Below are 12,852 nucleotides of genomic sequence, written 5' to 3'. Positions count from 1 at the left end.
AGTAATAACAACTAGGGAAAATATACAACATTTTTCCTTTTGTTTATATCTCTTTAAAAGATAATTTACTCTTTAAATGAAAAGTAATAACAATAAACAGTCTGCAGTTTGTAACATGTACAAAATTAAATGTATCACATCAATAGCACATAGGCTCGGAGGAGATAATTAGAAGTGTAACTACTGTAAGGCTTTATACTGTAATGAATATGGCATATTATCCCTTGAAGGTAGACTTTGATAAGTTAAAAATGTATGCTGTAAACTTTAAGAAACTAGAAAAATAAGAGCAAATTAGAACTAGTATGGAAAAATAAAGATAGGAAATCAATGAAATACAAAACTAACACACATATTAAAGACAGATAAATAAAACTAAAATCTAGTTCTTTGAGAATACAACTAGCTTTTAGTTTATTCCATATATATGGAACATATATGTATATATGTGTGTATATGCATGTGTGTATATATATGTATATGTATGTGTATGTATATACATATACACATATATATACACATTTATATACATATATACACACATATATATCTCTCTCAGGTGAAGTTTATTCCAGGAAAGTAAGGTTGGTATAACATTCAAAAACCAATATAAATTATATTAGCAAAACAAACACAGGCAAGGTTGTTATATACTTTCAAAAACCAACATAAACAATATTAACAAACGAATCGAAATCAGCCTCCATTTATGATCTCCATCTGTATGTTATGGTCCCAAAAATTGCCTCAAGGAAGAAATCTAGTACAATATAAAACTCTTTCCATTTATTTTATTTCTGTCATTCACAGTCCTGCACTGCCTAATCAATGTCTGAAAACCATTGTTCCATAGTTGTTTATGGCTGGAGGTTAAGTATAATCTTTATTACTGCATGTAGTACCTGTGAACAGAATTCCCAATCTTTGTTTTCAATTGTAAAATTTCTTTTTCCATTAAACAAATAATTGATACATTATTAAATTCCATATAAATACTGACATATTTGAATTTAAGTGTATTATCTTATTTTTTCTTAAATTTCTTAACTTTATCCTGTGTTTTTTTTTGTCTTTGTCTTTCTCAGATTAACTGCATATGTCTTATTTATTATTTCTCCTCTACCAACTTTAATTATACATTCACATATAATTCCTTCAATGGTTATCCCAGAAATTTAAAAAATGCATCAATGACTTACTGCAGTCTGCCTTCTTAATTCTACCACATCTCAATCAGTGAAGGAAAGATTAACCCCATTTGCTTGTTTATAGTTTTTGTGCTATTGTTGTCATAACTTATTTCCACATATGTTGTAAACTCAGAAGACACTAGTTTTTCTTATAGTTAGGATTTATTTATATTAACTCATATATTTAATTATTTTGGTAATTACTAATCTATTTCTTCCAGTAGTTTTGAAGTTCAACCTAGAATCATTAGTCTAATAAATTAATAATCATTAATACAATTTTAATTAATACTTCTAATAAATAGGTGAATCTGTTTTTTCCTGAATAATAAGTGTTCTGGTGATAAAATATTTTGGCTTTTTTCCTTAAAATACTTCTAGTGTCCCTTTATTCTAAAAGTAATTTTTGCTGCTTATAGAATTCTAGATAGGCAGTATTGTTTTATTTAACACTTTGACAATGTCTTTCAATTGTCTTTGGTTTCCATCATTTCTGCTGGTAAGTCAGCAATAATGTTTTTCATTGCTTGTTGAAAAATGTTGTCCATTGTCTTTTCCAATTTTCCTTCTTTCCCATTTCTGTCTTCTCTCTGGCACTCCAGTTACGCAAACTTAGACTGTTTGATTATGCCCTGCATGTCTCTCATGTTCTCTTCTACTCCTTCCATTCTTGTTCTCTCTGTGCTACAGTTTGGATTTTTCTATTAGTCTGTCTTTAAACTGATTAACCTTGTCTGCGGCGATGTCCAGTCTGGATTTTAACCTAGCCAATTACTTTTTATTTCGTAATTTTAAATCATAGAATGTCAAATTCTTTTGTCAAGAATCCAATTCTGTTTAGTTATCCACATATGTATTTCCTTTATCTTTTTCTCTATTTTCTTGGCAGTATTTTTCAAATATGACATATATATTATATACACACATATATTCTTTTGATGGCTATTTTAACATTTGATTTGACAAAAATTATATATACTTATTATGTAGAATTTGTTTTAGAATATACATTGTGGAATGGCTAAATTGAACTGATGAACATACACATTACTTCACATACTTCTCTGCAATAAGAATACTTAAAATCTCTCTTAACAATTTTCAAGAATACATTATCGTTATCTATAGTCACCACATTGTACAACAAAACTCTTGAACTTATTCTTCCTAACTGAAGTTTTAATCTTTACTTCTGAGTTTTTTATATTCCACGTATAAGTAAGATCATGCAATATTCGTCTTTCTGTGCTTATTTTATTTAACATAATGTCTCCAGTTCCATCCACGTTGTTGCAAATGGCAGGATTACATTTTTTAAGGTGGAATCGTATTTCCATCGCACTTTCTTTATTCACTCTTCCATTGATGGACCCTTACATTGATTCCGTATCTTAGCTATTGTAAATAATGCTGCAACAAATGTGAGAGTGCAGACATACCAATTTCATTACCTTCTGAGATACACTCAGAGGTGAGATTGTTGAATCATATGGTAATTACATTGTCACTTTTTTTGAGGAATTTCCATGTGATTTCCCATAATGACTGTACTAATTTACATTCCTGAGAATGATATGCAAGGATTTCCTTTTTCCTACATCCACTCCAACAATTATTCGTTCTTTTTGATAATAGCAGTTCTAGCAGGTGTTAGGTGATATGTCATCATGGTTTTAATTTACATTTCTCTGATGATTAGTTATGTTAAACACTTTCTCATATGCTTGTTGACCTTTTGTCTGTCTTCTTTTGAGAAATATCTTTTCTGGTCCTTTGCTTGTTTATTAATCAGGTTGTTTTCTCACTATTGAGTTGTTTGAGTCTACTGTATATTTTGAATATTAACTCTTTATCAGATGTATGATTTGCAAATATTTTCTCCCATTCTGTAGGTTGTTGCTTTGCTCAGTTGATTGTTTCATTGCTGTACAGAAACTTTTTAGTTTGATATAATTTGTCTATTTTTATTTTTCCTGCATGTGTTTTGGGTTTCATATCCAAAAATTCATTGCCCAGAGCAATGTCCTGGAACTTTGCACTTATGTTTTTTCTGGCAGTTTTAGTTTTAGGTTGTACATTGAAGTATTTAATTTAGTTTGAGTTCTTATATGACATGAGATACAGGTCTAATTTCATTCTTACACATATAAATATCCAGTTGCTCCAACATCATTTATCGATGAGACTGTTCTTTCACCATTGTACATTCTTGGCATCTTTGTAAAAATCAATACTGTAAATGCGTGGATTTCTGGGATCTCTGTTCTGTTCCATTGATCTAGATGTCTATTTTTATGCCACTACCACACTGTTTTGATTATTACAGCTTTGTAGTAGATTTTCAATCAGGTTGTTTAATGTCTACTTTCGTGCTTTTTTGATCAATCTGTATTGGGCTATTCAGGGTCCTTTTTGTGGTTCCATATGAATTTTAAATTTTTTTTTCTTTCATTGAAAAATGTCATTGAGGCTGGGCATGGTGGCTCTCCCACTTGTAATCCCAGCACTTTGGAAGGCCAAGGCAGGTGGAACACCTGAAGCCAGCAGTTTGAGACCAGCCTGGCCAACATGGCAAAACCCCATCTCTATTAAAAATACAAAAAAAAAAAAAAAAAAGGCTGGATGTGGTAGCACACGCCTGTAATCCCAGCTACTCAGGGGGCTGAGGTAGGAGAATTGCTTGAACCAGGGAGATGGAGGTTGCAGTCAGCAAAGATTACACCTCTGCACTCTAGCCTGAGTGACAGAGTGAGACGCCATCTCAAAAAAAAAAGAAAGAAAAGAAAAAAAAAAGAAAAAAAAAGAAAAAAAAAGAAAAAAAATGTCATTGGATTGCTTTAGGGAGTATGAACATTTTAGCAAAATTAATTTTTTTTCAATCCATAAACGTGAGATATATTTCCATTTATTTGTGTCTTCTATTTATTTCTTCAATATTTCACAGTTTTCAGTATACAGGTCTTTCATCTCTTTGGTTAAATTTATTTCAAAGTGTTTTGTAGCTATTGTAAATGAGATTTTTTCTTGATATCTTTTTTCTTGATAGTTTGTTTCTAGCATACGGAAATGCACTTATTTTTGTATGTTGATTTATATACTGCAACTTTAGTGAAACCTTTTATTCTAAGAAGTTTTAGTGGAGTCTTTTGGGTAAAAACCCAAAACCTTTTATTCTAAGAAGTTTATTTCTTTCCAATTTGGATGCCTTCTTTTCTTTCTCTTGAATAATTGTTCTGGCTAAGACTTTCAGTACTATGTTAAACAAGTGTTAAGAATGGACATCCTTGTCTTATCCCTGATTTTAGAAGAAATATTTTCAACTATTCACCATTTAGTATAGTGTTAGCTGTAGGTTTGTTATGTATGGCTTTTACTGTATTCATTCTGTACCTACCTTTGTTGAGAATTTTTATCAGGAAGGGATGAACTTTGACAAATGAATTTTCTGCATCAATTGACGTGATCATATAATTTTTGTCCTTCATTCTGTTAATAACATACATCACATTTATAGATTTACACATGTTGAATCATCCTTGCATCCCTGGCATAAATCCCACTTGCTCATGGTGAATGATTCTTTTAATGTGCTGTTGAATTTGGTTTACTAGTGTTCCATTGAGGATTTTTGCATCTATGTCATCAGGGATATTGGCCTGTAATTTTGTGTTCTTGTAGTGTTCTTGTCCGTCTTTGGTATTAGGTAATGTTAGCCTCTTAAAATGAGCTTGGAAGTATTCTTGCTTCTTCTATTTTTTGGAAGAGTTTGAAAAGGATTGGTGTTAGGTTTTTAAAAAATATTTGGTAGATTTTCAGGAGTGAAGCCATCAGGTACTGAGTTCTTCTTTGATAGGACACTTTTAATTGCAGATTCAATCTCCTTACTTGTTATTGATCTGTGGAGATTTTTTATTTCTTCATGATTTAGTCTTGGTAGATTGCATCCAAAAATTTATTCATTTTTTCTAGGTTATCGAATTTGTTGGCATAAATTTGTTCATAGTAGTCTTTTATAATCCTTTGTATTTCTATTCTAACAGTTGTAATGTCTCCTACTTCATTTCTAATTTCATTTGAGTGTTCTTTTTCCTTAGTATAGCCAAAGGTTTGTCAATTTTGTTTACCTTTTCAAAAAAATCAACCCTTAGTTTCATTGATTTTTTTATTGCTTTTTCTCATTTCTATTTGATTTACTTCTGGTTTTATCTTTATTATGTCTTTCTTTCTGCTAACTTGGGCTTAGTTTGTTCTTGTATTTCTACTTCCTTGAGATGTAATGTTGTTTATTTGCATTTTGTTCTTTTTTGAGGTACGTGTTTACTGCTATAAATTTCCCTGTTAGAACTGATTTTACTGCATCCCATAAGTTTTGGTATGCTGTGTTTTTACTTTTGTCTCATGATAGTTTTACTTTCTGCATTGACCCATTAGTTGTTCAGGATCAGGTTGTTTAATTTCCATGTATTCATGAATTTCCTGAAATTTCTCCTGTTATTGATTTCTAGTTTCACATTTTGTAGTCAGAAAAGATACTTGATAAGATTTCAATCTTCTTAAATTTGTTAAGTCTTGTGGCCTAACTTATAATCTATCCTAGAGAATATTCTGTGTAGACTTAATAATGTATATTCTGCTGCTATTTTATGGGCTATTCTATATATGCCTGTTAGGACCATTTGATCTAATGTGTAGTTTAAGTTTGATGTTTCCTTATCGACTTTCTATCTGGATGATCTGTCCATTGCTGAAAGTTGAGAATTGAAGAAATCTTCTATTATTATTGTCTTACAATCTCTCTCTCCTTTCAGGTCTATTAATATTTGTTTTATATGTTTCGATGTTCAGATGTTGGGTGCATATATATAATACTTATATCCTCTTGACGAATTGACACATTATTATATAAGTCTTCTTTGTCTTGTTTTACAGTTCTTGACTAAGTCTGTTTTATCTGACGTAACTTCTCCAGCTCTCTTTTGGTTTCGAGTTGCATGAAATATCTTTTTCCACGCCTTCATTTTCAGTGTATATGTGTCCTTACATGTGAAATGAGCCTCTTAGGGAGCTTCTGGTTGAATCTTTTTTTTTATCCATCCAGGCACTCTATGTCTCTTGAATGGAGAATTTCATCCATTGAGTGTAAACTCAAGGGAATTATTGATACGTATGAACTTACCGCTGCCATTAATTTTCTGATTCTTTGTTCCTCTCTTGCTTTCTTCTTTCGTGATTACATGATATTTTTCCAGTGATATGCTTTGATTCCTTAGTTTGTATCTTTTGCATCTATTGTAGGTTTATGTTTTGTGCTTACCATGTGACTTGCAAAACATCTTAGATATAATAGGTTAAGCTAATAACTTAATTTTGCTTTTAAAAAATCCCACACTATACTTTTACTTAAAATCCTCAGCCTTTTAAATTTTAATGCCACAATTTACATCTTTGCATATTATATATTTTGTAATATTGTAGTAATCATTTTAATAATCATCTTTTAACCTTTTTACTAAAGATATGTGATTTACACACAACCATTACAGTATTATTCTAAATTTGACTGTGTACTTACTATTGCTAGTAAGTTTTACACTTTCATATGTTTTGTTACTAATTAGCATCCTTTTGTTTTTCATCTTGAAGAACTACCTTTAGCATTTGTTGTAAGACAGGTCTGGTGGCAATGAATTCCATCAGTTTTCCTTTGTCTAGGAATCTTTCTCTCTCCTTTATTTCTGAAAAACAACTTTGCTGGCTACAGTATAATTCTTTGGCAGTTGTTTTACTTCACCACCTTGAATATGTCATCCCACTCTCTCATGGCCTGTAAAGTCTCTGCTGAGAAATCTGCTGCTAGCCTTATTAGAACTCCCTTATACATCGATTGCTCCTGTGACACACTTTATGTCTTGGTATAGCGTAGTTTAAATTGAATTCAGTTGGAGACATCTAACCTCCCTATACCTCTATAAATATTTTCCCAGATTTGGAAAGTTTACTGCTAATATTTCTGTAAATAAGCTTTCTATCCCTCTGCCTTTCTCTTCTCCTTCACTAACTTTTATTACTCATACATTTGCTCTTTTGATGCCGTTCCATAAATCTCATGAGCTTTAGTTTTTCATTATTTTTTTCTCCTCTGACAGTATATTTTCAAATAATCTGTCTCCAAGTTCACAGATTGTTTCTTCTTCTTGATCAATTCTACCATTGATGCTCTCTATTGCATTTTTCATTTCATTTATTGTGTCTTCCAGCTCCAGAATTTGTTTTTGGTTTTTATTTCAATCTCTGTTAAATTTCTTATTTTGGTACTTTATTGTTTGTCTGATTTCCTCAATTGCTTTTCTGTATTTTCCTGAAGTTCACTGAGCTTCCTTAAATCAATTATTTTGAATTCTTTGTCCAATAGTTTGCATATCTCAATTTTTTTTCAGTTAGGCTACTGGGAGATTATTTTACCCTTGGGGTATTGTTTTATCTCTTTGGTTTTTCTTGTTTCTTATTGCTTTATATTGATGTCTGTGCATTTGAAGAAGTCAAGACTTATTCTAGACTTTGCAGGCTGGCTTTGTCTAAGAAACCCCTTTCCAAGTCAACCTGTCTAGAGATTCCAGGCAGGTCATCTGACATGGTCTAAGTGTGGACTTGCTATTTGAATCCTTGGGCAGGCTGTACCAGTGCCTGTGTTGGCAGGTGGATGAGCCTGATGCTTAGGTCTACAGGTTTAGTACTATATCCTGGATCCACAGGTGGACGTGTTGGTTTGATATGCAGGGATGGGCCTGAAGCCTGGCTCCATAAGGGAGGTCTTGGAGCCTGTATACACAAAGGCCAGGCTGAAGCCTGGGTCCACAGCACTGGACCTAGTGCTGAAATAGGCCTTGAGCCTGAGTTTATAAGAGATGGCTAGGTGTGTGGCGGACTTTGCACCTGGCTCCAGTGGGATAGACCCAGAGCCTTATTCCATGGGGGCTTCTTTGTAACCTTAGTCTTCAGAGGTGTTCTTATGAGCCTCAGTCCATGGTCTGGCCTGGAACTCTAAGTCTACTGGGGTGAGCCTTGACTCTGGGTCCTCTGGAGCCTGAAGCTATGGGGCCTGGCCTGGAGCCCTGGGCCAACATAAAGCCTAAATCTGTGGGGGCTCATCTGGAGCCATTATTGAAGGCATTGGCCTGGTTCCTGGATGGGCTGTCCTGGAGCCTGAGACAACAGGCATTGTTCTGTAGCCTGCATCCACTGGGGCCAGCCTAGAGGCTGGGTGTGTAGGTACTGAACAAGAAGCTAAGTCCATGAGGGTGGCCTGGTTCTTAGGGTCTCAGGGGCTGACCTGATACCTGGGCACATAGGGAAAGTCCTGGGACCCAGATATGGGGGGCTTCTCCAGTGTTTGGGTCTACTGGGACTTACTTGAACTATGAGTCTGCTGGAACATGAGGGTGTAAGGACTGGTTTGGAGGGTAAAGACAGAGGGACAAGCCTGGCACTGGGAAGGCTTGAAGCCTCGTCCACAGGGGCTGACATGGCAATGGGTGAACCTAAATTCTGTATCTACAGGGGTTATCTGGAGGCAAGGTCCACAGGTACTGAGTTAGACCTGAAGCCTTGGTCCTTTGGGACCCAGTCTATTTCTGGGGGCAGCTCAAAGCCTGAGGCCAGTGATCCAGCCTGGCTTTGTGGCAGGCCTGGAGCCAGATTCTGCAAGAGTTATACTGGTGTAGAAGCAGAAGCCACTTGGGCCTGCCTGGCACTGGGGCTAGTCAGATCCTGGGGCCACTGAGGTCAGCCTGGTGGTAGGGTAGGCCCAGCAACCCAATCCACCAGGGAGGCCTGGAGCCTGGGCCTGCAGGAAGCTGTCTGAGTCAAGGAGAACTTAAAGACTCAGTCTTGAGTATCAGCTTGGAGTCTGAATTCTGATCTGGTGCTGGGTGGGCCTAGAGCCTACATTTCCAGGGGCTGTCCTGGAGATTGGATTCACTGGTGCTGGCCTTATGTCTGGTGCTAGAGTGGGCCTAAAGCCTGTGGCTGTGGGGGCTAGCCTAGTGCTGTGGATAGTTAGGGCCTTGTGCCATTGGAGTCAGCCTGGCAGTGGGGCAGAGGCCAAGTCTGCTATGCAGTCTTGTAGCCTAGGGCTGCAGGATATAGCCTAGCGCTGGGACAGACCTGGAAGCTCAGTCTGCAGATATTGGCCTAGAGTTTGGAGCCATGGGGACCTGCTCAGTGTTGATTTTTACTGGGGTTTTGGAGGTCTGAAGCAAATTCTGGTGCTCACTTTCCTCTCCTTTCCCCTTGCAAAGAGTATCTCTCTCCATGTTGTGCTGTCTGGAGTTTGAGGAGAAGCAATGTGGGCAAGGTAAAACTGTCCTTCCTATGCTCTTCAGTGTGTCTTTTAAAAAATTTCTCTGCTACACCTGGGTGCTATAATCTGTCACCTTGTTTCCTTAGCTCTTTGGAGGATTTTGGGGCATGGATAGTTGTTTGAATTGATGTTTCTATGGCAGGAGGAGTGCAGGAGAGTCCTATTCTGCCATCTTGCTGATGTTCCTTGGTGCATATTTGTATCTGATTATCAATTGCATTTTTCTGACTCTTGAATGTTTACTAACTTTTTTTGCTTTACATCAAACATTAACAATAAAAGAACCATAGAATCTGAGTATGATGTTATCTTCTAATATGGATGATCTGATCTTTCCTCTGGCAGAGTCTGATACCCTCAATCTAATAAAGAATTGAGCTGGAATAAGAGCAGATTGATGTCTAGTAAAACTCAATGTACTTTTGTTTTGTTTTTTGTCAATGAATATTTAATAACAAGGTTTACAACATATGCTTATCTAATATATAATTTTATGTCACTGCAGCAAAAGAAAACATCTCATTCACTGGATAAAAAAGGCCTGCTTTATACGTGTTCAGTTCAGTGCAATTAAAAAATACTGTGATTATCATTTCATAACTTCAGAATTTGAATAGGTGCCAGTGTTCTTTCCTTTTTCATATAGGAAAAAAAAAATCCCATTTTTAAAACTAACGTTTCTTTAAAGTCAAAACTACATTTCTGAGCAAAAACCTTGGGAAGAAAGAGCAACACATCAGCAAATGCTTGGACTCTGAGTTGGGCCCTGGACTTGTATTTAATCAGGACTTTTGCCATTGCCACTGCTGCTGCACCAGCACCTGGAACTCACAGCCATCATCAATAGCTTTTTTTTTTGACATCCCTCAAGCCATCTCTTACTGCATCTTTGAGTGTGTGCATTCTTATTTGGTCCTTTGACCAATAATGCAACAGAGCCAGGATTGTTATATTTCTCAATAAAGGTGAATTTTTCCTCTCCCAATGTATATTCGTAGAGAAGTCCTGCATATCCTACACAGTCAGGATTTAGGTCATCAAAAGAATTAGAGCCACCCCATCACTAGACAAGAGTCAGCCTCTCTATTTCTCCTTTTAGCACTGTGCAGAACTATGCCTTCTTTTTCAAGAGCACCTAAGCAAAAGAAGTCAATTTCATTTTGATAAATAACAAATCCTTTATCTGAATCACCACAAACTTTTTCAGTTCTATTATTTTTAAACTCTATATGCAATGAATTTTCTTTCAGCTTCTAGTTTTTCTCTCTCTTCCTGACCCTTGTAAAAAAAAAAAAATCCAGAAGATAGTCCATACTTATGCAAAAAAAAAAATTATTTTATTAGATTCATGCTAATTTTGTGAATGTAAATTTTGATTTTACCAGAACATATTTGTTTTGGGGGGTTTAAATTTTGTTTTAGGTTTGGGGTACATGTGACCATTTGTTACACAGGTGAACACATGTCACAGGGGCTTGTTGTACATATTATTTCATCACCCAGGTATTAAGCCTAGTACCCAATAGTTATCTTTTCTGCTCCTCTCCCTCTTCTCTCCCTCCCCCTCAGGTAGATCCCAGTGTCTGTTGTTTCCTTCTTTGTGTTAGTATTTAGCTTCCACTTACAAGTGAGAACATGTAGTATTTGGTTTTCTGTTCTTGCATTAGTTTACTAAGGATAATAGCCTCCAGCGCCATCCATGTTCCCACAAAACACATATCATTCTTTACAGTATTCCATTGTGTATGTGTACCACACTGTCTTTATCCAATCTGTCATTGATGGGCATTTAGGTTGATTCCGTGTCTTTACTATTGTGAATAGAGCTGCAATGAACATTCGCATGTATGTGCCTTTATGGCAGAATGATTCATACTCCTCTGGGTATATGCCCAGTAATGGGATTGCTGGGTCGAATTGCAGCTTTGATTTTAGCTCTTTGAGGAATCGCCATACTGCTTTACACAATTATTGAACTAACTTACACTCCCACCAACAGTGTATAAGTGTTCCCTTTTCGCCACAACTTTACCAGCATCTATTTTTTTTAAATTTTTAATAGCCATTCTGATTGATGTAAGACAGTATCTCATTGTGGTTTTCATTTGCATTTCTCTATCAGTGAAGTGGAGCTTTTCATCATATTTATTGGCAACATGTATGTCTTCTTATGAAAAGTGTCTATTCATGTCTTTCCCTACATTTTTATGGTTTTTTTTTTTTTTTTTTTGTATATTTGTTCCTTAAAATGCTGGATAATAGACCTTTGTCAGATGCACAGTTTGCAAAAATTTTCTCCCATTCTGTAGGTTGTCTGTTCACTTTGTTGATAAGTTTATTTTGTTTTTATTGCAATTGCTTTTCAGCATCTTCATCATAAAATCTTTGCCGATGCCTATGTCCTGAATAGTATTGCTTAGGTTGTCTTCCAGAGCTTTTATAGTTTTGGGTTTTACTTTTGTCTTTAATCCATCTGAATTTTTTATATGGTACAAAAAACGGGGTGCAGTTTTTTAATCTTCTGTATATGGCTAGCCATAAAACTACATGGTTCTGAAAGAAAGCTTAGGGGCAAAGATTTCTTAGAGAAAACACAAAAGGCAATAACCTTGAAAGGAAAAAAATGATTAATTGTACATTATAAAATTTTAAACCTTCTGCTCTTAAGGAACACCACTTAAAAATATAAAGCAGGGATTATATTAAAAGAAAAGTATATACATATTAATTTGTAACTTGAATGTATAAAGAACTTCTATATATTAATAATAAAATGTAAACAATTGAATAAAATGAGTAAAAGATCTGGACAAATGCATCAGTAAAGAAGATATATTAATGGAAAATAAGCAATTAAATGGTGTTCAGTGTCATCAGTCATCAGGGAAATTCCAATTAAAATCACAATGAGCTATCACAAAACATTATAATGGCTAAAATTAAAACAACAAGCATATGAATTCCTTTTTATTTTACATATATTCCTTGAGATGGAGTCTTATTCTTATCCCGGGTTTGAGCAATTCTCCCGCCTCAGCCTCTCGAGTAGCTAGGATTACAGGCAACTGCCATCATGCCTGGCTAATTTTTGTAGGGATGGAGTTTCACCATGTTGTCCAGGCTGGTCTCGAACTCCTGACCTCAGGTGATCCACCTGCCTCGGCCTCCCAAAGTGCTGGGATTACAGGCGTGGCCACCGTGCCCGGCCAAATTCGTAATATACATAACATAGGCCAATTTCAAAATGTTATTTTATGTGAAAAAATTATATACAAAATATTGCATTCTCAATGATTCTATTTA

The 12,852-nt window shown here is 35.3% G+C and overlaps 1 pseudogene; it reads right to left on the bottom strand.

The window, feature by feature from the left end:
* Positions 1–5,375: 5,375 nt before the first annotated feature.
* The window catches only part of LOC101024516, a 108,252-nt pseudogene continuing 100,775 nt past the window's right edge, over positions 5,376–12,852 (bottom strand).

Source organism: Papio anubis, chromosome 12 (assembly GCF_008728515.1).
Source record: "Papio anubis isolate 15944 chromosome 12, Panubis1.0, whole genome shotgun sequence".
Taxonomy (NCBI): domain Eukaryota; kingdom Metazoa; phylum Chordata; class Mammalia; order Primates; family Cercopithecidae; genus Papio; species Papio anubis.
The sequence above is the reverse complement of the archived record's forward strand: the minus strand, read 5'-3'. Positions and strand labels throughout refer to the sequence as shown.